Source organism: Notothenia rossii (genome assembly GCF_949606895.1).
Source record: "Notothenia rossii genome assembly, chromosome: 7".
Classification (NCBI taxonomy): Eukaryota; Metazoa; Chordata; class Actinopteri; order Perciformes; family Nototheniidae; genus Notothenia; species Notothenia rossii.
The window spans coordinates 25,611,888-25,638,692 of NC_136905.1; the positions used below are offsets into that span (position 1 = coordinate 25,611,888).

The 26,805-nt window shown below is 40.7% G+C and overlaps 1 protein-coding gene and 1 long non-coding RNA gene across 2 annotated transcripts in view; one reads left to right on the forward strand and one right to left on the reverse strand.

Moving 5' to 3' along the window:
• The window catches only part of LOC307046833 (uncharacterized protein), a 37,766-nt gene extending 25,961 nt beyond the window's left edge, over positions 1–11,805 (reverse strand). The window contains exon 1 of the mRNA XM_079693486.1: positions 11,534–11,805. The gene's annotated coding sequence lies outside the window, so the exon portion shown is untranslated. The remainder of the gene's footprint in view (positions 1–11,533) is intronic.
• A 1,505-nt stretch (positions 11,806–13,310) lies between these two features.
• On the forward strand, positions 13,311–19,779 carry LOC307046837. The gene is made up of 8 exons (XR_013810245.1): positions 13,311–14,287; positions 15,228–15,302; positions 15,397–15,498; positions 15,676–15,774; positions 16,286–16,397; positions 16,580–16,747; positions 16,885–17,037; positions 19,499–19,779. It is a non-coding gene; the product is annotated as an uncharacterized lncRNA (long non-coding RNA).
• The last annotated feature ends 7,026 nt before the right edge of the window (positions 19,780–26,805 follow it).

Consider the following 26,805-nt stretch of genomic DNA (forward strand, 5'->3'; position numbering starts at 1 on the left):
TGAGTTAGTTTAAATGATATGGATGTTCGGAGATGAGATTGATCAATGAATGTCCAGCCGATGTGATTCTTTAAATGATGAAATCATGTGAAGAAGTGAGCAAAATTAAAATGGAGTGAATCCATTTCAATTTACTTCATACTATTCCAAGATAGTATATTTTTAATATTTTTATTATTCCAATTAATTTTACACTATTCTAAGATAGTCCATTTTATTTGACTTTATTATTTTATACTATTCTAATATGGTAGATTTCATGTTGTATAAATCATTGCTATTCTAAAATGGTTTGTTTCTTTTCACTTTGTAAAAACAAGTGCCTTAACACTGAGTGTGGTATGAGAACGGTTTCTGTGAAAGGAGGGAGGAAGAAATGTTCTGATACCAAGCCATTGCTGCTATTTTGAAGAATGATATTGAATGCAAACACTAGAAGTTATACACAAGGGACAACTTTTAGGTTTGAACCAGGCAAATAATTTATTTTGTATTTTTGTAAAGTTAAGCCTATTGAACCATTCCATTTAGATTGTATGTTTGTAATATGAGATATGTACTATGCGAAGTTCAGATGAAGAACTCATTGATTTCAGTATTATACACACCTTTTAGGTGTGTAAGGAGGGACTGTTAGAAATTAAAATCAATGTTTTGATGGTATAATGTAGCTTAAACATACCGTCAGTTTAAACGCTCTTTTATACTGAAAAACCAGAAATTCTTGTGCACAAGCAGTTAAGCTTTTATTCTGAAAATCCTTCATCTACGGTTAGTATTTAGCATGTGGCTAATATACGATTTCCTAAAGAGGTGAATTGAGTAGCGAAATGATATGGAGTGGTGCAAATCGAAACCTACGGATTTAACACTACAACTATAGATGTTGAGGTACTACCATGTTGAATATTAAATGAAAGTACAGTTTATTTGAATACATTATTGTTTACAGACGAGAGTAGCATGTGACAACATCCGGAATGACCGGAAACCAAACGAGCCGAGAAGTATTGTTTAGAGTATTGATTACAGCGTTTAGAATGTGTTAAATGAAAAGTGATGAAAGAGAATATGAGGAGAAACTGCGTGTTAAGCATATATTGAATGTGAAAAGAACCTATCCTCTGTTGAAATGCAATAACGGACATTGGAGACGAGGTGAGCCGGCTGGCGGGGAGGAGCCAGCAGAGGATATATAAGAGCGCCGGAGGAGAGATCCGGTCTCTTCTCTTCTTGCTCAGGAGAGCCAGATCACAGCTGTTTTCTGCCGGAACAATATTCTGTCTGTAACACTACCGCGCCTTTTTTAATTAAAGTATCCCATTTGAATCTTTTCAGAGACTCCATTTAGTCTCATTTTAAAGCTTCTCTCCTGGACGCGAGAATAAAGAACATATTTAACAGTTTTGATAGATAATATAAATCTTTTTCTTCTCTCAATTATTTTATTTCTATTGTGCACTCTAATCAATATTAATCAAACTATTGTTCGTTTATACATTTTAAGAATTGCGTTTATCTTTTTTGAGAATGATTTCTTATTTTATTTTATTTATTGGGGTCTACAACAGATGATACACATGTTTGTGTCAGTAAATGTGTGGCAGGGGTGTTTGTGAAAATCACGGGGACAGAGCTGCTGTCAGACGAACAGCTGTGCGGCGTCATCACAAACTGACGTCGCTTCACGTGACGCTCCGGAGGAAAGGACGTCCCATTGCTCTTAAAACTAACTTCCCTGCTTCTCGTGGTTTCCTTGCGTCCCTCCCTGCTTCCCTGGAGGGAGGGACTAAACACAGGGAAACGACGCAAGTGAGGGAAGCAAGGATTTAATTTAACCGACCTGAGACGGGGCCAAAGTGTGATTTTAGCAAACGAGTGCTTTTGTTTTGAAATCACTTCCATGAGTTTCGCCCCGCCCCTCGCTCCAAGGGCCATTTGACCATTTAGTAAGGTAAAAAGCAAAAAAAAAAAGGCCTCTCAGACGCTCTTCCGTTTATGTGTTTCATAAAGAAAAACAATTGCACGGTAGATACACGGATTATTGACCGTCCTCATCTGCGCTCTTATTTTGAAAGACAACTTCCGGTAGCAGAATATGAAAAAACGGGGGGGGTTTTTGTTTCTGTTTTCTATTGATTTTATTTTTTGTTTTGAGAAGTAGAAAATGAAAATCATCCCGTTTTTTAAGTTTAGTAAATCCATTTTTGAACATGATAAAGAAAAACGCCTTGTATTTCAATTTTGGTTTTTCAATTTGAAAACGAAAATCAAATATCCAGTCGTTTTTTGTTTTTGAATATCCATTTGTGAAAAAGAAAATCCAATGACCAAAACATACACTGACCACTTACCTTTTTTTAATTATGTTTTCTCGTTATCCGTCTTTGGGTTCAGACAACAAAAATGGGAAAACGGCTTTGGTTTTCCGTTTTAAATAAAAAACGAAAAAATGAAAAAAGGCTGGTATTTCAATTTTTTGGCTTAAACGAAAAATCTAACTGACAAAAAGTACACCATCCGTTTACCAGCCTCCTTAGGCTTTTCAATCACAATCAACTGGAATAAAAACAATATTGTTAACATGAACATATGATTGTATGTTCGTTGTTTAGAGTTATTCTAAGGCTTTACTCATTGGGAACTCGGTATGAGATAAAGCACACTGTTGAGATGTCCAATCTGCCTGTTTTACACACTTTGACCAACAGGGTGTTTGTGTTCAAATGAAGCCCATGATGAAGCCTCATGAGATGAACCCTTTTGCGAACCAATTGGCTGGAAAGCTTCAAAGCTTCATAAGGCTTCATCTCGCCATCACTAATGGAAGCCTGAGACAGCCTGTGGCAGGGTTCTAGCGTCCGGCGTTCAATGTGGGGTGGTGTCAGACACATACCACTAAAAGAAAGGTGACAAAAACAGCAACTGGGTGAGAAAAAAAAAATCTACGTCTTTCAGTGAACACAAACAAGTGAAAAAAGTACAGCACTATCTGTTTAAAACTATCTGCACCTCGTAGCCTACTATCGCTCAGTAAAAGTCAACAAAAGCGAGGGAAACACACATTGCCTGACTGCAGTAGCGTAGAAGTGCTTCTTCTTCTTCTCTTTAATGGCAAATCGCTTCCACTTGGAGCATATATCGCCACCTACTGTTGAGTTATTAAATGTTCATACTAAATCCTTGTCCTCAGACCAGTGCTTTTGAGGAATTTGAAGATCAGCTTGTTTGCTTCATTTTTTAGACCCTCCAGAAAAACGCAGACAAAAATCCTTTATTATGCGGGCTAAATTCCTTGATTATGCGGGCTAAAATCCTTGATTATGCGATTAAACATGCGGGGTTTTTATGTGATTTTATGCGGTGAAATTGCGGGAAGTTGCGAAATATGCAGAAAGTTGCGAAATATGCTAAATATGCGGGGAAAAATAATTTAAAAACATTTTAATATTGGGCTGTCTTATTTATTCTCTCTCACACACAACCTGCCACTAACGTTAAACCCCTTTACTATTCAATTAAACACATTCAATGTTTATTTATTGTAAAAGCAATTGGGCTTTTTTAATCTCACACACACACCCCCCCACACACACACACACACACACGCACACACAGACACTTCTCCGCCTCATTCCGTTTTCATTTACTCGTTCGTTATCTGACCAGCTTCGATCTTGTAGGCTACTCACTTTGTTTCTTGTAATAATAATAATAATAATAATAATAATAATAATACATGGGACTTTTATAGCGCTTTTCATGAAACTCAAAGACGCTTTGACAGAGAATTTAAGAAAACACAACAAAAAAAAAGACAAAGAAATACAAAAAGAGATAAACAAAACAGAAAAAATACGGGGGGAGTGGGGTGGTCAGTGGTTGAATGCAGTGTTGAACAGGTGGGTTTTGAGTGATGTTTTGAATGCTGTGAGGGAGGAAGAATCTCTGATTGGGGATTGGGGTAGTGAGTTCCAGAGGGTGGGTGCAGCAACGGAGAAGGCTCTGTCGCCCCAAGACTTGAGGTTGGTCCGGGTGGGGAGGGACAGGAGGTTGGCAGTGGCAGAGCGGAGGGAGCGAGTGGGAGTGTGTCTGTGGAGGAGGTCAGTCAGGTAGGATGGGGCCAGGTTATGGAGGGCTTTGTACGTCATCAGGAGGATCTTGTACTGAATTCTCTGGGGGATGGGGAGCCAGTGGAGCTTGATGAGGACGGGTGTAATGTGTTCACGGATTCGGGTGTGGGTGAGTAGACGGGCGGCGGAGTTCTGGATATATTGAAGTTTGTTGAGGATTTTTGCAGGTGAACCATAGAGGAGGCTATTGCAATAGTCCAGACGGGAGGTGATGAAGGCGTGGATGAGGGTAGCCCTCGAAAGGGTTTTGGAGGTTGATGCCTCGCTGAACGTGAGTTGTTTGGCTTTCTTGTCCGCAGCAGCAGAAAGCATTTTCGAATTTTTGAATGAATCAAAGTGGGTCGTCCCCGTCGATTTTCTCTTATGCTCCAACACACAGTTGCACGGGGTACAGAATAGTTTCCCCCCACTTTTTGCCCGGTCTTTAGTAGAAATGTTCGTCGGTAAATGAGATGGATTAGATTTTTTCATCTTGGTGTTTTCTCTATCGTGTGAGCTCCACACGTTCACTCTATACAGTGTTGTTTACATTCTGTGATGCGCGAGCTGATGACGTCACGTCAAGACAACTTTTTTTCTTCTCAACTTTGTGTGGAAAAATGCGGGGATTATGCGGCCTTTTGATAAATATGCGGCCTTTTAAAAATCTGCGCCATTTTGCTGATTATGCGGTCAATTCTGCGATTGCAGAATCGCGTTTTTCTGGAGGGTCTAATTTCTTGATTTACTTTCGTATATTGAATTGAAATCCATGTCCTTGACGTTGAGTTGTTCCAGTGCAGTTTTCAGAATGAATCTTTGTCTGTTATAATCCGGGCAGCTAAAAAAAACATGATGTATTGTCTCTGGTTGTTGGCAACCATCACAATTGCCATTTGGATGTTTTCCAATCAGATGCAGTGATGAGTTTAATCCTGAGTGTCCCAATTTTATCCTGCTGTTAATGCTCTGTTCTCTTCTACTACTCCCCCAAGTGCTTCCTGTTCCTACTTCCCTTTGTATCTGGTATAAATGTCTTCCTTTGGTGTTACTGTCCCATAGTTTTTGCCATTGTTGCTTGATAACCACTTTTGTAAAAGATTTGACTTCTGCTCTACTGATGGGTACCATAATATCAATCTGGTTTGCTTTCAAACCACATTTTGCCAGTTGATCCACTACTTCATTCCCTCTAATACCCACATGCGCTGGAACCCACACAAACTGCACAACAATTCCCAGATGAACTAACCTAAACATGATGTGTAAAATGTCATGTAAAATATCCTGACGACATCCTGAAGAGAAGTTGTTTATACTCTCCAGAGCTGCACTGGAGTCAGAGCAAATGACCACTCGCATTGGCTGTATTTCCTCTACCCACTGAAGTGCTAGAAAGATAGCCATCATCTCTACTGTATATACTGCAATGTGATCACTTGTACGCTTTCCCACTTTGACTTTTAACTCAGGAACATAAAATGCACAACTAGTTAGACAATTTTCTGGATTTTTGGATCCATCAGTAAATATTTGTATAAACTGCCCATATTGTTCATGTAGAACAGTGTTCACATAAGCCTGTACATTGATTTTGTTTTTCATTGATTGTAACCGTTTCAATAATAATAAATGTACTATAGGTTGAGGTAGCAACCATGGTGGAACAGCTGATAACAACACCGTTTGACTAATATTCCATTCTTTAACTTTGAATTTCTTACATATTTCCGAAACACAAACACAAAAACTTTTTATTTTTATTTTGTTACTTTCCCAACTTGTTTGTACAGTTTGTTTAGTAGGGTGAGTATCTTTATGGCCCTGTAGATCTGCCCAGTAATGAACAATTAACTGTTTTCTCCTCAAAGAAATTGGTATTTCTCCGACCTCTACCTGAAGTGCCGACACTGGTGTAGATCTGACTGCCCCACAGCATATCCTTAGTGCTTGTGCCTGGACTCTATCTAATTTTTGAAGAGAAGAATATGCAGCTGAACCATAAACTATTAGTCCGTATTCTATGGCTGATCTTATTAAGGCTGTGTATACGTTCCTCAAAGCAGCTTTATCAGCCCCCCACTTAGTGCCTGCCAAGCACCTCATAATATTTAAAACCCTTTTACATTTATCTACTACTTTATCAATGTGAGTACTCCATGTGACTCTCTCGTCCAACCATATTCCCAGAAATGTAAATGTCTTCACTTTCTTTAGATCTTGTCCATAAAGTTTTAACCTAACTTCCTCACCTATCCTTTTCCTCGTAAAAAATAAAGTTTCAGTTTTTTCCACCGACAATCTAAACCCCCATGTCAGAGACCAGCTTTCAATTTCCCTTATGGCTTCCTGAATCTTAGCTACAATATATTTTACATTTCTGCCCCTTTTCCAAATAGCTCCATCATCTGCAAAAAGTGACTTACCAATATCAGATCCTACTTGTGTATATATATCATTGATCATAATAGAAAATAAAAGAGGACTGATGACACTCCCCTGCGGGGTTCCATTTTCAACTTCATCCCTTCGAGAATATGAATTGCCAACTCGGACTCTGATGGCACGGCCAAACAAAAAATCTATAATCCAATTATATACATTACCTCCCAGACCCATAATGTCCAGTTTTATTAATAATCCTTCCTTCCACATCATATCGTAAGCTTTTTCCACATCAAAGAATACAGCTACAACACACTCCTTATTCGCTTGGGCTTTCCTGACTTCAGACTCCAGGCACAGCAGTGGATCTAAAGTACTCCGCCCTCTTCTAAATCCACTCTGATAAGGAGTCATTAGTTCATTTTTCTCAATGTAGTATGTCAGCCTTTCTGTTATCATTCTTTCCATAACTTTACACAAGTGCGATGTCAGAGCTATAGGTCTATAACTGCTTGGACTGGTTGGATCTTTCCTAGGTTTTCTAATAGGAATAATGACAGACTCTTTCCATATTATTGGCAGCTTCCCTTTCTCCCAGATCTTATTGTACATCTCCAGCAGCTTTCCTAATGCAAAATCACTTAATTTGTTCAACATTATATAACATACATTATCTTGCCCAGGAGCAGTCATTTTACACTTACTTAATGCTCTTCTCAACTCTTGAATAGAAAAAGGTATATTTACAACACTCTACGACGAATGTCTTTCTTCATAGGATGTTCATCTAACACTTCCTGCCTCCTGATCTTACCTTCTTCTGTCAAATTGTCTGAAGAATGAACTTTGACAAAGATTTAAGCTAGAATTTCTGCCTTCTCCAAAGCACCAGTGGCAATTTCCCCTCTATTCTCTAACACTGGCAGGTTACTCTGCTGTCTTATTCCCCTCATCTTCTTAACCATTCCCCATACTTTATCTAATGGTGTAGTTCTCCCAATACTTGAACAGAATCCTCTCCAACACTCCCTTTTTGCTCTTTTAACAATGTTCCTTACCTGAGCCTATGCCTTTTTATATTCTAATAAATTGTGTAATGAATGTGTCTTTCTTAGCTTTCCAGACAGCCTGATTTTGTTTCGGACTGCATCATTACATTCTTTGTTCCACCACGGTACCATCTTAACACATTTACTAAGTTTACCAGTTTTATTCCCAATAGTTTGATTAGCGCTTTTAAATTATATTTGAAGTAAATTGCTCATTTATTTCATCAATACTTCCTGCCATATCGATCTGATCAAATTCATTTTCACACAATTTAGCAAACATCTCCCAATTTGCTTTAGAAAAAGTCCATCTCATGATACCGTCTCGCTCAACCACATGACTTATATCAAACTTGATTATAATCGGAAGATGATCACTCCCAATACTGTCATTTGCCAATACTTCCCAACTACTACCAGAAGCTAATTCCCTTGTTACAAGAGTTAGGTCGATCGCAGACTTTGTTCCATCTCTAAAATTGAGTCTTGTACCTTGCCCATTATTTAAACAAACTAATTCCTTTGCCTCCATTAAGTCCTCCACCACCTGTCCGTTGTAATCTGTTGATCTCCCTCCCCACATTGTATTATGGGTATAAAAAATCACCACACCATATTAATTCATTTCCTTGGCAAAGACTGTCTAATTCCTCTATTTTGAGTTTATTACATGGATTATAAAAATTCAGGACACAAATGTTCCTTTTATTAATCCAAACTTCTACACCCACTATTTCTAAATCATGACTGTTCTTAAATGTTAGCCTACTACAGTATAAGACATTACTTCTCTGATAAAGATTGCACATCCCCCTCTCTGGCCATCATTTCTATCTTGTCTTATAGCAGTATATCAGCCATGTTTCTTGAATACAAATAACGTCTGGTTTTTCTTTTAACTGATATATATAGGTCTTGAATTATTGTCCATTTGCAATAAGGCTTCTAGCATTCCATTGCAGAATGAAAAAAAACATTAATCTATTCACTAATCTGTGAATCATCATTATTGGTGGCTAGCATATCATGTATCATTTCAACGGTTATATCCTTTATCCCCAAAAATTCACCTGCTGCTTCCACTATTGTTCTCAGTCTTGACCTCTTTTTTGTTTGTTGCAAAGCAACATTCACCACTTTTCCAATAAAGGCCACACATTTGTACTTATTAACAATCAATGCATCCTCTCCTATCACACACTGGTGTGAACACTTTGTGGAGCTTTCCTTTGCCTGTGGGAGTTTGGGAAAATCTTTTGAAGAGAACATACTTGCTGCTACTTGGGATTTCCTACATGTAGCTATGTTTAGTGAAACCTTTTCTGTTGCTTCAGCATATGAGACTTTATTTTGAACTTTGTATCTCTGCACCTCCTTGGCCTTTTTCTGAACTTCGCAGCCCTGATACGCAGCACTATGTTCCCCACCACAGTTACAACATTTCACCTTAGCACCTGCAGTACAACTACCATATTCATGTTCCCCCGCACATGTTGGACACCTGGGCTTAGTTGCTTTGCACTTGTCTGCCACATGCCCAAACCTTTGGCATTTAAAGCACCGCAGAGGTTTAGGGATGAATTCTCTTACTGGAAAGCTCATGCAACCGATCATTATCTTCTGTTGTATTGTTTCTTCAAACTGAAGAAGAACAGACAAACTATCCACTATCTTACCCTGATACCTAGTAGGAAGACGCTTAACTACAGAAACTTTTCCCCCTTTAATTTCTTTCTTGAGTTCTTCTATGTCGATTTCTATGAGAACTCCACTGATAACTCCAAGTATTTTCCGATTTGCTCCAGGAACATGGCATTTAATTCGAACTTCATTCAGGGTCTTTGTTTTCAGTAACTTTTCCTGTTGTTTTGCATTCATCAATTCAACCAACATCCGTCCTTTGCTCAGAAATCTTGCTTGCTTTATCGATCCAATTTCTTTGTGAATCGCATTAGTCAAGGCCACTGGATGTAGATTAGCTGCAGATTGCTCACCAAACTCCACGATCACTTTCCACTCTTCATTCTCAATCTTTTTCTTTACTTTCTTCAATTCATTCTGCGAATCAGATTCACTAAGACTGTCACTTGACATGTCCATCTTCTTTCTTGAAGACTTTTTCCTTACTTCATTCCACCCTCCTTCTCCTTCAGATGCACTTTCCATATCCTCCTCTCCAGGACTCAAAGACGCCATTCCACCAGCTGCTGTCAATCTTGCACTCACGTCAACGTTCACTCCAATCTCCGTCTACTATCGCAATGTCCACTCACGTTTTTTTGCCGCCAAGCAAAAACTGTGATCCAGCGCGTAGATGTGCTGCAGTTAGGTGACGTAAATCAACTGAAAACTTAATGCGGTCGCTATTAAGATCTAGATCCCTCCGCGGGCTCCATGATCACACTGTGGCATGGGCGCGGGAAGGGGGGTGCTGAGGGCGCTGCAGCACCCCCTAGCGGCAGGCTGAGGGTGCGGAGCTCCCCTGTCTGAATTATTATTTGACGGTTATTGCTGCTCCCGCTGTGCATAATCTGTGTAATATGTAGCCAATAAATTCCACATTGTTGGTAAAATAATATTTTGGCCTGCCCCAAATGTTTTTTCTGTAGCCCCGGACAATTCTACCTCAATAATATAATACATTAACCGTGCTTTACGTGAACCTCATCAAGACACTAGAAAGGACGGCAGGACTGTAATTTCCCGTGTTCAGTGAATGCAACAGATGCAAGACACCAGACCAATCAGAGAGTTGCATGGAAATAAAAGTGTGCTTGTGTCATTCAAGCTCGCGGCTCTGTGTGTGTGCGGAAATAGCGCATTTAGTGTGTGTGAGAGAGGGGGAGAGAGAGGGACCGGTGCCAGCAGCAGGGACCGTGTTGTTAGCATCTGGTTAGCTAGCTGCACTAACGGACATACGGAGCTGTTTGTTCCACAACAAGCTGGAGGAGAGCTCTCCTCTCAGACTGAGAGGCTCAGGTGAGCTAAAGGACTCTCTGAGTGTTTAGATAGTTAACTTTAGTCTAAGTTATCTCAGTGGGTCTCAAACGGTTTGGTCAAAAATTATTCAAAAGATTATTTCCGCGGCACACCCTCACATGATCATTATAGTTATAAAAAAAATAAGAGAATAAAGGAAAAACAGTTATGAAATACTATATGGCAGTAAAACAAGAATACAGTTTGAAAGGGGAGTGATTTGTAAAATATCCATAAAGAAAAAGAACATCTGCTTACAGTTGTGTTTCATCTGGGTGTTGAGAGATGTATCCATAGATCTCTTAATGTTGCTCTCAAAGTGCACCAGATTGATGCTTTTAACTTCAATATTTAAAAAAAATCTTTCCGGGGGAGCATCCCCCCGGACCCCCCTAGAGGAGGTGAGGTCCGCTCCCCACTCGTAAAAAATAGCACTTTACCCCTGCCTATATGCCGTGAGCTGATTATCGAGCCTTCATTGTAACAGTCGCGGGTTTACTGTGTGTTTGCGTGTGGGGAGTTTTTTTGTGCGTGCTCTATTGTGCCCGTAATACTGTTCACTGGAGTCCAGCACCTCAGCACCCCCACTCAAAATACCTTCCCGCGCCTCTGCACTGTGGGGATTTCCCCCCCCCCTTAATGACCACCTAGTAGCACATTATACCGCTTATTACACGGCTACATACTAAAAAACAAAACAAATTATTCATACTATAAATTTTAAAATGATTTCATTGACTTAAAAACGATCATGATGCTTCCGCCAAAATAAAAAGTCCGTTTCACGGCGCACCAACGAATGGAACTTTAATTCAGAAAATAAACGGCAGCATTATTCGAATTTACCTGTAACTGTTAAAGTCTGTTAACATTTTATTTTCCTCTAACAAGTACTTAAACAATGCGAGAGAAGCCCACACCGTGTTCCCGCCAGTTGATACTTCCTGTGGCTGTTTTACACCCAAAAGTACGAGAATTCAACCAAGCCCTGTTAGCTAAATCACTCACCAGATTCAGTAGATAAGGCAGCCGTGCAGCGTCCCTCCTTTGGAAGCGTAGACAGCGCGGTGCAAGTCCGGTGTTCAAAGTACTGCGGTCAAGCCAGCCTCCACTCGGGAAAACCTAGTCAAGCTAGCCCGCACGTGATATTGCGGTGCGCGAATATCCTATGCATTACGGTAGAGTACAACAAAAAATCATCCCTCTGTGTTTAGATGAGAATAAAACAAAAACTGTCCAGTATCAACGACTCAATTTCACTTCAGGGTGATAGCAGGACATCCCATCTAGTCACTCAGAAAAAAGCAGGACATTCTGATGTAGAGTTTCAAAATAAAAGACCTTTGAAATCTCTATTGTATGAGCTATCATCCCTGTTTTTAGATGAGAATAAAACAAAAACTGTCCAGTATCAAAGATCCATCTCACTCCAGGGTGATAGCAGGACAACCCATCTAGTCACTCAGAAAAATTCAGGACATTCTGATGTACAGTTTCAAAATAAAATACCTTTGAAGTCTCATATATGAGCTATCATCCCTGTTTTTAGATGAGAATAAAAACAAAAGCTGTCCAGTATCAAAGACTCATCTCACTCCAGGGTGATAGCAGGACACCCCACCTAGTCACTCAGGGAGAATCAGGACATTCTGATGTAGAGTTTCAAAATAAAAGACCTTTGAAATCTCTATTGTATGAGCTATCATCCCTGTTTTTAGATGAGAATAAAACAAAAACTGTCCAGTATCAAAGATCCATCTCACTCCAGGGGGATAGCAGGACAACCCATCTAGTCACTCAGAAAAAAGCAGGACATTCTGATGTAGTTTCAAAATAAAAGACCTTTGAAGTCTCATATATGAGCTATCATCCCTGTTTTTAGATGAGAATAAAACAAAACTGTCCAGTATCAAAGATCCATCTCACTCCAAGGTGATAGCAGGACAGCCCATCTAGTCACTCAGAAAAATTCAGGACATTCTGATGTAGAGTTTCAAAATAAAATACCTTTGAAGTCTCATATATGAGCTATCATCCCTGTTTTTAGATGGGAGGGATTATAGCCAATATCTGAGACTTCAAAGGTATTTTATTTTGAAACTCTACATCAGATTGTCCTGATTTTTGCTGAGTAACTACATGGGGTATCCTGCTACGGTGAAATGAGTCTTTGATACTGGAGAGATTTTGTTTTATTCTTATCTAAACACAGAGGGATGATAGCTGATATATGAGACTTCAAAGGTCTTTTATTTTGAAACTGTACATCAGAATGTCCTGATTTTTTCTGAGTGACTAGATGGGATGTCGTGCTATCACCCTGGAGTGAGATGAGTCTTTGATACTGGACAGTTTTTGTTTTATTCTCATCTAAAAACAGGGATGATAGCTCATACAATAGAGATTTCAAAGGTCTTTTATTTTGAAACTCTACATCAGAATGTCCTGATTTTTTCTGAGTGACTAGATGGGATGTCCTGCTATCAACCTGGAGTGAAATTAGTCTTTGATACTGCACAGTTTTTGTTTTATTCTCATCTAAAAACAGGGATGATAGCTCATATATGAGATTTCAAAGGTCTTTTATTTTGAAACTGTAAATCAGAATGTCCTGATTTTTTATGAGTGACTAGATGGGGTGTCCTGCGATCACCCTGGAGTGAGATGAGTCTTTGATACTGGACAGTTTTTGTTTTCTCATCTAAACACAGAGCGATGATTTTTTTTTTTTGTCTCCGGTAATGCATGGGATATTCGCGCACCGCAATATCACGTGCGGGCTGGCTTGACTAGGTTTTCCCGAGTGGAGGCTGGCTTCACCGCAGTTTCAAACTGGGGTTGCGTCCGACTGAGAAATTGCGAGCTGGAAACGTGGCTGCGGCACATTCAAAGATCCTTCTCTTTCCCATAATGCATTGCGAACATGACTAAAACTTGATAATGTAAAGTTACTTAACTTAAAATTATTGACACATTGCTTAACTAACACATATAAGTATTCTATGCTTACATTTGGTAGTCAGCAAGTAGAATATGCTTACATTTGATATTAATGCAATCAAACTTAAATAATGTCAGTAATTTGTAATTCATTATTTAATTAGATATGAAATCCGGGCTAACAGTGTATTGGTCCTCCCAGGTGTGGTTGTTGTCGTGGAAGATGAAGTGTCGGGTGAGGAAGAGCACCTCAGCGCTGGCTCACCCACTCACCGTACAGCCCCACTGCCAGGTCGGCAAGCGGGGCCAGGATGAGGGGGTGCAGCTCGTTGGAGCGGAAGATAATCCGGCAGGCGTGCAACCTAAGGACACATTTTGAATTGGGTTTATTACCAAATGATAACTAGAAAAGAAAACGAAAAAAATACATTAAATCCACTGCACAACGTTAACTAAACTCTGTACAACGTTAACTAACCACTGCAAACCGTTAACTAACCTCTGTCAGACTGTACAACGTTAACTAACCACTGCAAAACGTTTACTAACCTCTGTACAACGTTAACTAACCTCTGCAGAAGGTTAGCTACTAAACCACGTGCAGCTTTAGCGCTAAGCTAACTTGTTGTGAGCAGGTCTTTTAGCTAAGCCTCTGCAGAACGTTAACTATTACCTCTGCAGAACGTTAACTAACCTCTGTACAACGTTAACTAACCTCTGCAGAACGTTAGCTAAACTCTGCTAATATCCCCTTAAGAAGGATTTTTGACCACACTTCTCCTGGCAGAGAGGCAGCCCGAGTTCTATCCAAGCTTAAACAAGGTAATCACACTGTTGCATATGGAATGCCATTCAAGCCCAAATTAAATAAATAAATAAATACATAAATAATTAAATAAATACATATATAAATATGCCTATGAAATAAATTCTGAAATAAATAAATGAGGCAATAAATATATATACATGTACATTTAAATACACATTTATTTATTTCATGGGACTTTTATTTCATAATGACACATTTATTTATTTCAAGAGACTTTTATTTCATAATGACACATTTATTTATTTCAAGAGACTTGTATTTCATAATGACACATTTATTTATTTCAAGAGAATCGTATTTCATAATGACATATTTATTTATTTCAGATGACTTGTATTTCATAATGACGCATTTATTTATTTCAGCTGACTTGTATTTCATGATGAGACATTTCATGATGAGCTAACATTTTCTGCAGTTTGTGTTGCCCCTGAAAAACGCGATGTAGTTATTAAGGGTAAGGGTTACAAGTTGAGAGAGTTAAGTTGTGTTTAAAATCGTCAATGTAATGCACGTTAGAGATGTTTTGTTGGACATGAAGTTAGCTAACGTTAGCTAACGTTAGCTAACTCTACCAGGTTAGCATGTTAAGCTGTACTTTCTGTGGCAGCTAGCTTAATACAAAGAGGGGTTTTGTGCTTCATTGCAAACTTTTCTTTGTTAATCCACCTGAAACTTTAGGGACTGTTTGTTTCTACTCAACTATACAGACCATTGTTGAGGAGATGCAAAACATACAGTACATGAGTTAGGTCCAACATATACCTTGAGTAATGTTACTTTGCTGCTGAAAATGAAACATCATTATCAGATGAGGACATCACCAAAGTGTGTGAGTCTGCCAGGGATTTGATCTGCTCTCTGCATGTCGTGCACACTGCTCTGGTATTACTTATCTTGTAAAATGTAAGTCTCGCTCTTGTCATCGTTCAGGCTTTGCATTTGAACTCCTATGCTATGACTGGTTGCGGACTTGAAGGGAATGCCTTCCTGACATCCAGGAAAAAGGTGAGATTCTAATACATTTGAATGCCAAAAGCAAGTTATTGTTTTTAACTTTTTAAATATGATTGTTTTGGGGCATTTCTGTTTTATTGGACAGAGGCAGTAGAGATCTACTGGAAACAGTGGAGAGGGACGAGATGATATGCAGCAAAAGGCCGAGCCGGATGGTTACTGCTCCGTGCGGAACGTGTTCTATCAGGTAAAGCACTTTGGTACCCAGTTATTTATGGTATTGACTTTGAATTTAGCATTTGGAATGTCATTTCCAACAGTGCATTATAAAGACTGAAAGATGTAAAGCTTGACATGATTTGGTCTTTTACTTAAGAAGGTGTTTGTCCTCCTGTGTTGTCCTATTTCCTTATCTTTCTTTCAGGTGTAACATCTACCATTGGTTGTACATGACAGAGACCTCCTCCACCTCTTTGCTGTCTTGCTAGTCAATCCTTCTGATCAGGTCATTTCCTAAATAGTGGTAAGTTGTACAGTTCAGTGTACGTTAATTTAGCAACTTAATGCTCTACCGCTGTTGAATAAACCCGATATTGCTAGTCATTTTATTAAAACTACGATTTGTAAACTTTTTGATTCCAAATACAATAATCTTTTTGTTTTAATTGTAAAACATATCTTAACATCCATCAGCAATCAATACAACAAATCATCCAACACTAAATAGAAGAAATCAGGACCTATTTCTTTTTATACAGCAGCATGTTTTGGGACTGCTCATTGATGTCATCAAGAGCCATTGAGTTTACCTTTTGTAGTCGGCCTGTCAGAATGTTTATCATTTCTTTGTCTCTTAACATTCCTATAATCATTAGTTTTTTTATTGTTGATATATTTTTGTTCTTTATTTTTGTTGTGAGAATCACTTTGCAATTGTGTAAGTGCTATATAAATAGTTATACTAATATTATTGTTGTTACCAAAATTACTATTATTAATAATGTCTTCTTTGTTTTCTTTATTTATCGCTGCAGAAAGGATCATGCCAGCCCACATCAAACACCTGATCAAGAGCTTGTGAACCTCACGGCTGCGGACACCTGTGTGATATTCGACTCTGACTGGAACCCTCAAAATGACCTGCAGGTACGATATATATATCTGCTCTGTCTGTCCTAAAGATAGTTCAATAGGGCTACAACAACAAAAGTCTTTCCGTTTATTCCCTCGGTTCTTTAAGTGTATATTTTCCCATTTAATGCTTAGAAACGGTGAACAGCAGCTGCACATGATGCTCTTTTGACCCCTCTTTTAATTTTTTATTTCAGGCTCAAGCTCGGTGTCATCGTTTTGGCCAGTCTAAGGCGGTGAAGGTGTACCGTCTGATCACTAGAAACTATGAGAGGGAAATGCTGGATAAAGCTAGTCTGAAGCTCGGGCTGGACCGTGCCGTCCTGCAGAGCATGAGTGGGAACAAAGAAGGCAACAACAACGTGGTGAGAAAAAGAAAATCTGTCATATTTCTAGATGCCAAGTCATTTTTTGGTCAGTCGCTGTTGCAGTAGGCTTAGTTTATTTTCGAAAATTGTTTTCTAAATCCACTTGTGTAAATGTCTCTCTGCGTCGCCTTTAGCCGGTCCAGCAGTTCTCCAAGAAGGAGATCGAGGACCTCCTGAGGAAAGGAGCCTACGCCGCCATCATGGACGAGAACGACAAAGGCAATCGCTTCTGCTAGGAGGACCGCCCAGATCCTGCAGCGAAGAGCCACCATCATCACCACCACCAGGTATGTTCTTAGCAGCACTAGCCACTTGCACTTTGTGAGATACCAAGTACTTGGTTATTTGAAATGTAATATTGATGATGTAATAATTAAAACTCGGGATGGGTACCGGGTCCCAGAATTAACGGGCCCCGGTGCTGAATTATTAAAGACCGTGGTACCGTTAAGGTCCAACGTTATCGATCTTTTTATCGGTACTGGAGACATTTCAAAAATAGATGTCATATGTATTATATCTACATAAATATTATATCGCAGTCTTACTGTCGCCAACTCCGTTTCTAATATGCAATAAGACTACAAAGTGCACAAGACCTCATGAAAGACGACACACGAAGTGAGGATACCCGGCCCGGAGGAAGCCCGGGGTCCCCTTCTGGAGCCAGGCCCAGAAGGAGGACTCGTCGGCGAGCGTCTGGTGGCCGGGCTTGCCACGGAGCCAGGCCGGGCACAGCCCGAAAAGGCAACGTGGGCAACACCTCCACTTCTCCGTCCCGCGGGCCCACCACCTACAGGAAACAGCGATGGGGTCGGGTGCGCTGCCAGAAGGGTGGCAGTGAAGGCAGAGGGTCTCGAAGGACCAGACCCGGGCGACAGAAGCTGGCTTTGGGGACGTGGAACGTCACCTCTCTGGGGGGGAAGGAGTCGGAGCTTGTGCAGGAGCGTTACCAGTTGGATCTGGTTCGGCTCACCTCTACGCACAGCGTCGGCTCTGGAACCTTACTTCTGGATAGGGGTTGGACTCTATTCTTCTCCGGAGTTGCTCAAGGTGTGAGGCGCCGGGTGGGTGTGGGGATACTCACAAGTCCCCAGTTGGGTGCTTCATTGTTGGAGTTTACCCCAGTGGACGAGAGGGTCGCCTCCCTACGCCTGCGGGTTATGGGGGGGGAAAACTTTGACTGTTGTGTGTGCTTATGCACCCAACTGCAGTTCAGAGTATAGGGTCTTCTTGGAGACCCTGGAAAGAGTCCTATATGGGGCTCCTGAAGGGGACTCTTTAATCTTGCTGGGAGACTTCAACGCACATGTGGGCAATGATGGAGACACTTGGAGGGGAGTGATTGGGAGGAACGGCCCCCCTGATCTGAACCGGAGTGGTGGTTTGTTACTGGACTTCTGTGCTAGTCATGGATTGGCCATAACAAACACCATGATCGAACTTAAGGATGCTCATAAGTGTACGTGGTACCAGAGCACCCTAGGCAGAAGGTCCATGATCGATTTCGTTATCGTATCATCGGACCTGAGGCCGTATGTTTTGGACACTTGGGTAAAGAGAGGGACGGAGTTGTCAACTGATCACCATCTGGTGGTGAGTTGGGTCAACTGCTACCTCCGCGACCCGACCACGGATAAGCGGGAGAAGATGGATGGATGGATGGACTACAAAGCGCGTCTATGATTTATTTTCGATCTTTCCAATCCAGACGAGAGATCTCTCTCCCCTGTCGGTGTGCCAGGAGGTGGGGCAGTTTACACACAGAACCTGCTACATGCATGCAACACACACACACACGCGCGCGTGTGCACACAAACACATGGCGGAGAGAACTAAGCGCCACGAGGGTAGTTATGTTACCCGTCTTGAGCATGGATGTATAGTAAGAACTGGATACAGCGTCGGAGGAGGGGTCTCGTTCTTTCCTATGAGAGCTGCTCATTGGCGCATGAAGTCAAAATGGCCCAACTTTTGAGAGAGCGAAACGTCACAGATTACCCAACATGCCTGGCTGTCAGAGCAGAAGAACCCGTTTGTGCGCTCACAGAGCATGCGCCCCTTAAGCCCCGCCCCCCGAGCACACACTCTCGGCTCACTAGAAAGAATGGAGAGAGAGAATAAATCTAGATTCGGCTTTTAGTGCATTTTACAACTTTAAGGACTTAATGATTCTAGGGCTATACAATAGTTCATACTGGGCAGTTTATTTAGTTTCAAAAAAATTATCCACCGATTTACAGACGTCTCTTTCCCAATGTTAGTCAAGGGGAAAAAGTATGTCTGGGCCTGTCGACGTCACAGACTGATAAGGAAATTGTAGTACCGCCGTTTGGACACAACAAATATTTTCCTCAGAGTCCGGCGCACTTCCTGGAGGCTTGGTTTTGAGGTGGAAAATGCTCGTTGCCAAAAGTGCAATAAGAATTTAGCATGTAAGGGCGGTAACACGAGCTATTTGTCTAAACATTTAGCAAAAGTGCACCACATTCAGACGGAGGAATGCACCGGGTTCGACTGTCTTTCTAGTAGCTCTGTAGCCCCATCCACGAGTAACATTTCCACGTCAGGTATATATTATGTATGCTAGCAGCAACACACAGAGTTAACTCAATGATACAAACATGGGTTAATGATTAGAGGTAACTGAGTTATTTATTTTGTTGAAGTTACAGCTATTCTGTTTGCAGTTCTATCATCACATAATTGAATACGATTTGTTCAAACATTGTTGTATCTTATTTTCAGTTTGCTTCAAGCAGTGGCTGTACGAGAAAGACGTGGAGGACCAAGAAATGCTGGCCAGATTGGCAAAGACCGGAAGATACATAACAGAGAAGATAATGGATATTAACAAGAAAAAGAAAAATAATGTTTATAATTTCTTTGTTGCTGTTTACATTTTGAATTATATTTGTTATTTTTAAATCAAATGCATCTATTTTAGATGATATATTTATTTAGATGTAGGTTTTTTTTGTAATATTATTGTATTAAGTATAATTTATTAAATAAAAATACTGTTATGAACACTATACAATGTCTTTATTTTGATAGTTACCAGAATATATTGTATATTTAAAACTAACATAAGCTGGTGATAGATAAATGCTGGTCTGCTGGTATGCCAGCAGACAAATATTTATAAAGAAAGAAACAGAAGGGAGGAAATGATGATAGCTAGACTCAGAATAAATCACACAGCATTGAATGGTACGATGCATGTCATGGGGAAAAGTAACAGTGACTAGTGTAGGAACTGTGGAGTTAAAGAAAATGTGGAACATCTATAAAGCTGAAAGAGAAAAACTAAAGGATAACGTTTTAGAGGCAGAGAGGGAATGGAGTGTGGTTGGTATTTTGGGAACAAAAGGAGAGGGAGAAAGCTACCAGAAAGGCACTGTTGACCTTTAGTGAAACTGGGGTAGGTAAAATTATCTAACATTAGGTCAGGAAAGATCATAGATTGTTTATTTGTTTTATTTATTATGTTTTTTATTTATTTATTTTTGTATGCACCTTAAAGTTGTTTGCAATCCGCCAAAAAACAGAGAGAAGAAGAAGTCAACTGGTTTGCCAACGGACAATTTACACCGAAGAAGAAGAAGCGAACATTTCTGGCGGGTGAAATTTAGAGTATCAGATTACATGCGATGTCTGACTCTGAGAATTTAGTAGTTTGCCTTATAGTCCTTCTCCTCCATTTTCTTCCTCTTATCGAGTAGTCAGTGTGGTGCTGTTGCTTTGGTCTGGGTCTCTGGATCTGTGAGCTAACCACGCCCCGTTCATTTGCATATAAGGAATGGAAATGTCTCATCATGAAATGTCTCATCATGAAATACAAGTCACCTGAAATTAATAAATATGTCATTATGAAATACGATTCTCTTGAAACAAATAAATGTGTCATTATGAATTACAAGTCTCTTGAAATAAATAAATGTATCATTATGAAATAAAAGTCTCTTGAAATAAATAAATGTGTCATTATGAAATAAAAGTCCCATGAAATAAATAAATGTGTATTTAAATGTACATGTATACATATTTATTGCCTCATTTATTTATTTGAGAATTTATTTCATAGGCATATTTATATATATATATGTATTTATTTAATTATTTATGTATTTATTTATTTATTTAATTTTGGCTTAAATGGCACTCCATAGTTGCAGACTATGCCATTGAATTCCGCACCATAGCTGCAGATAGCGGCTGGAACTCATAACCTCTTTTTGATGCCTTCCTCAATGGACTCTCTGACCCTGTTAAGGATCAGCTGGCTCCACTAGACCTACCCCCTGATCTAGACTCGGTAATTGCCATGGCTATCAGGATTGATAATCGCCTTACTGAGAGAAGAAAGGAGAAACTCTGAGCTGTTTCCGCCAACGTCTACCACAGAGGGCACTCCACCTCGCCTCCCTCCTCTGAGAGATTCTTCCCTCGTCAATCCCCACCATCATCACAGAGGACTGCATCCCCCAGCTCATCGGAGGAACCCATGCAGCTGGGACGTGCCAAGCTGTCAGCTGAGGAGCGGCGTCGGCGTCTTCTAGAGGGGCTGTGTTTCTACTGCGGACAACGAGGTCACATGCTACCAGCCTGTCCACTAAAAGAGCAGGCTCACCAGGGAAGAGGAGGGCGCTGGTGAGCCGACTCTCTGCCTCTGGTTTCCCTTCTCGCGTCCTGACCAGCACCCAGGTACATTTTGCTACTATAACATTAACTCAAGGGGTATTAATTGATTCAGGGGCAGATGAGAGTCTGATGGACTGGGGGTTAGCTAATGAGTTAAAAGTCAAGACCGAACTGTTGACCCAGCGCCTTGGACGGCAGATTACTTTTCAAGATAACTCATAAGACTGAACCCTTAGAGATTGTCATTGATAATCATAGGAAACTCCTATCCTTTCACTTGTTTAACTCAGCTCAATACCCCGTCATATTGGGTTTTCCCAGGTTGAGGAGACACAATCCAAACATTGATTGGCGTTCTGGTAAGATTAAAGGGTGGGGGGAGGAATGCACTACTGATTGTCTCAGACAGGGAGTAAAAGATAGCTGTTGGAGGGGCTTCTTGGAATAGTGTAAGGACTGCGTCGCCAGAACCTCCAGACTTGGGATACCTACCTGCTATCATGACCTTGGGGAAGTTTTTAGCAAGGCTAAAGCCATGACTCCTCCTCCTCATAGACCTTATGATTGTGCCATTGATTTGATCCCAGGAGCGCCAATACCCAGAGGTGGGGACCAGAGTCCTGCATCGGGTCGGGTGACCCGCAAAAAAGGTGATTCGCGGGTGGTATTTTTTCAAACGCTTTTTTCCTGGTTCGGTTCTGGGTAAAACAAAGAGGATGCGGGTCGGGTCGCGGGTGTTGCATAATAAATATATTAAAATAATAATAATTTAGTTTAATGTTTAAATCCTCAGACCTCTCCCCCGCGGGACCGCGCATAATCATAACCTCTGCAGCGCATCAAACTGCTTCTGAGCGCGCCACATTCGAAATGGCTGAGGTGAAGCTCTCTAGCGGAGAATACAGCATTTTCAATAACACTTCCTCAAGAGTGAAATCCAACGGCTGGGAGGCTTTTGGTTTCATCCTAGATGGAGAAAATAACCAACATCCCATGCAACTGCGTGTGTTAATAATTGCACGTTTTCACTGCTCATATATATGCGGGTTCGGGTCGGGTTGCGGATCCTGTACCGACGGGTCGTGTCGGGTTGCGGAACTAATTGGCAATATGTGCGGGTAGCGGGGCGGGTTCGGTATTGCACGTCGCGGGTGCGGGGCGGGAGCGGGTCTTCAAAATCAGACCCGTGCAGAACTCTGGTGGGGACTCGAGTCACATGACTTGACTCGAGTCGCATATTTTTTTACTTGAGACTAGCTTGACTAATATTGATAAAAGACTTGACTTTGACTTGGTATTCATGACTTGAGACTTGACTTAAGCTTGAGATAGATGACTTGAAAGGACTTGACTGTTTAAAATTAAGGATATTCGCGTTTGTTTTTGTCGTGGGATATTACGTTTAGATTTTTCGAAAAAAGTGATTATAACGCCATGCGCGCAAACCTGGCAACCCACTAGACGGCAGGAGTGCCAGTTAACATGGCAGCGGCTAGCTTTACTCCAAAAATAGTTACGTTTGGATTCAAGGATTATTTTGTCGATGACGCTAATAAGAAGAGAACAGCGGTATGCAGGGTCTGCAGCATAAAGATCAGTGACAGGACCACCACAACAGCCAACTTCATTCGTCACTACAAAAAAAAACACAGAGAAAGCTAGGCTACGTGACTCTGTTGTGTTAGCTAGAAAGCTAACCTTAAGTTTAAGCTACGTTAGACTTGGTTTCAAATCGATTAAGCAAAGAGAAGACAAAACGGGGTAAATGAACACTAGAACCGGGATTCATTTTGACTAACCCTGATACTGACGGGCTGTCGAGAGAGAGAGAGAGAGAGAGAGAGAGAGAGAGAGAGAGAGAGAGAGAGAGAGAGAGAGAGAGAGAGAGAGAGAGGAAAAGAGATGCCTCGTTTATTCCCCCTGTGTTATTATCAGAAGTTACTGGAAACTTTTGAATAATGTAGTTCATCTACTTTAATAGTTTGTTTAAATGTTTTAATTATGTTGTTTTTGTTTGTAGAAGTGCATCATTCCTTGATTTATTTTAACATGAATCTGAACTTTTTGATCTGTTATGATGATAAACTGAAGCCATTTCTAAATTAACCCAATTAACTGAGTTTTAAATTGTCCTGCTTAGTTTATAAGGAAATTATGAAGAGTAAAAAATGTAATGGTTTGAAAATGATATCTATGTAGGTGCTGACGCTGTTGGCGGTTCTAGTGTTAACAGACATTTTAATTAAATATGTAATGGCAAATGCCATATATGATTTTCTTACCTGGAATTCTGCCTTTTTGAACAGACTTTTTGAGTCCTAGCTATATGTTCTACAGTTCTGGGGTTTATATGAATCTAATATGATTGTCATCGGTCTAAATTAGATTTCAAATGATTAAGTGTGTATTTAATGAAGATCATAGTGTGGGTTGAATCCATTTTCAAAACCACTGTCTTTTAACTGATTTAAATGCGGAAACTGGGCTTATTCATCAGAATTTTGTATGACTTGACTTGACTTGCTTGACCTGAGCAATGACTTGACTTGACTTGCTTGACTCTCACCACAGTGACTTGGGACTTGGTTGATACTTGTAGGCAGTGGCGGCTGGTGGAAATTATTTTAGGTGGGGCTATTGTAAAGGTGAATAAACCACACGGGGAACATTTTGAGAAATTACCCCTTAAATTAAATTGGCTACACTATTTCATTGTTGCTGTTGTATGATTGGTGTTTAGCTACGGTATTTAGCGTCTACAGCACCTCCGCTTTTAGGGTTGACGTTGACCCAAACGTCGCCTGGAGGTCCCCCGGTGTTGTTGCGGGAGCTGCTGCACTAGCTAACCCTCCACTAGCTAACGCTACATTAGCAAAAACAAACGCTTATTTCTTTTGCAAAAGGTGCAGCGGGCTTCAAACACGTTCCCCTCCACTGGTTTCAACCAAGCACTAAATTAGATTTTTTCCAACCAAATACGGTTGAACTGACACTTCCCCATATTAATTTGTAAGTAGATTCGAAGATACATGAGTTTCTGACTGCCGCAAGCTGAAGCTTGGTTGATAGGTTACTAGCTGGGTGTTCTCCAATAAGGGGCCGGGGGAAACAAAGTTAGTGATTACTGGTTCCATGTTGATTTAATTCAATACAAATTGTTGGGGGGAACTGAAAGGCTATTACCGTACTGGTTACTTTGCAGCCCAGACATTTCCCCCAAAACACATTTAGACGCTATCGCAACACAGAAGTACCTTTCAAATCCGATCATTTTTAAGACCTTCTAAATCATATTTAAGACCTTTCTTATTGTTTTGGTCATATTTAAGACGTTTTTAAGGCCTTACATTCAGATTATCAAATGTAAGACTTTTTAATACCCCGCAGGAACCCTGAGGAGACTAAATACGAACATTATGCAGACACAGACGTGGTTCAGAAACACAGAAATATTAGAAAACAGACCATTAAGGCAAAACATCTAGTTTGATGGATGCTGTCAAAACTCAACTACAATAATATGTGTGTGTGTGTGTGTGTGTGTGTGTGTGTGTGTGTGCGTGTGTGTGTGTGTGTTGTGTGTGTGTGTGTGTGTGTGTGTGTGTGTGTGTGTGTGTGTGTGTGTGTGTGTGTGTGTGTGTGTGTGTGTGTGTGTGTGTGTGTGTGTGTGTGTGTGTGTGTGTGTGTGTGTGTGTGTGTGTGTGTGTGTGTGTGTGTGTGTGTGTGTGTGTGTTTATTTAGCATGGGCACATAGTATCTGTCCCCGGCTGTTTGAAGAGCAAGCATGGGAAACAAAAGACATTGTTTACCTCTTTGCATCCAGCTAGTCACACACACAGTTACAATCACACTCCCTGTAATTGACATAATTAATAGATAGTTTAGCTTCTCACCATCATTTGCTGTGTCCCACTGATGTTAACGATCGTAACTGAAAGGCTGCCTGTCAAACGTAAACATTCAGCCACGTGACTCGCGAACTCTCGCCAGAGTTTTACACAAGACCGATCCTTTCTAGCCATAACCCTGCACCGGGCGCTGACATTGGCGCCCGGTGAACATCAGATTTGACAACGCTGATTGGCTGAAATTATGTTTCTGAGCCATAGCTTACACATAGCAACAGTCAGTTGCTAGTGGCTGCTGCTGCACTGGTTGAGGGCTCCTGTCTTAGCGCCCAGACGAGAGAGGGTAATGATACACGGGCAAGGCCAGGCAGGAAACATGTGACTTATTGGTCATTTTAGACATCGTAACACCATTTTAAACTAGATTTTATTGTAGATTATACATTTTACTGATACCAATTATATAATATTTACCTTGTTCATTAAAAATTAAAATAAAAAAAAAAATATATATATATATATATATATATATATATTTTTTACTTCTAATTTGTAATGTGGGAAGAGGTGGGGCGGCGCCCCTAGCGCCCCTATGGGCCGGCCGCCACTGCTTGTAGGTCAAGACTTGAGACTTGCTCATGACTTGCACATGTAGGACTTACTCCCACCTCTTCCAATACCTAAAGGGAGACTTTACTCAATCTCTGGTCCTGAAAGAGATTCCCTGAAAGAATATATAGACGCTTCGCTAAGGTCAGGGCTTATTCGTCCCTCATCCTCCCCTGCGGGGGCGGGGGTTTTCTTTGTGGGGAAAAAGGACGGTTCTCTTAGGCCCTGTATTGACTATTCCCTGTTAAACAACAAACAAACACAGTCAGGAATACATATCCTCTCCCACTCATGGTTTCAGCTTTCGAGCAGCTTCAAGATGCCAAGATCTTCACCAAATTAGATCTTAGGAATGCATATCATCTGGTCAGGATTCGCAAAGGTGATGAATGGAAGACTGGTTTCAACACCCCCACTGGCCATTATGAGTATTTAGTTATGCCTTTTGGTCTCACCAATGCTCCTGCAGTTTTTCAAGCCCTTGTCAATGACGTTTTAAGAGAATGCTTGAATCGGTTTGTTTTTGTCTACCTCAACGACATTCTGATATACTCACCCGACAAAGACTCCCACATACATCATGTACGCCAGGTTCTCCAGCGACTTCTCAGGAATCGGTTATTTGTCATGGCTGAAAAATGTGATTTCCATGCCACTACTGTTTCATTCCTTGGTTTCATCACATCCCCGGGTCTTATTCAAATGAATCCTAATAAGGTTAGTGCAGTAGCCCAGTGGAAGACTCCTGACAGCAGAAAGAAGGTCCAGCAGTTTTTGGGGTTTTCTAACTTCTATCGAAGATTTATTAGACACTTCAGCGCTATTGCACTACCACTTCATGCTCTTACATCCCCTCAGGTTACGTTTGTGTGGTCTACTCAGGCCGAGGAGGCTTTCACTCGGCTCAAAACTCTGTTCACCTCTGCCCCCATTCTAACTGTTCCTGACCCAAGC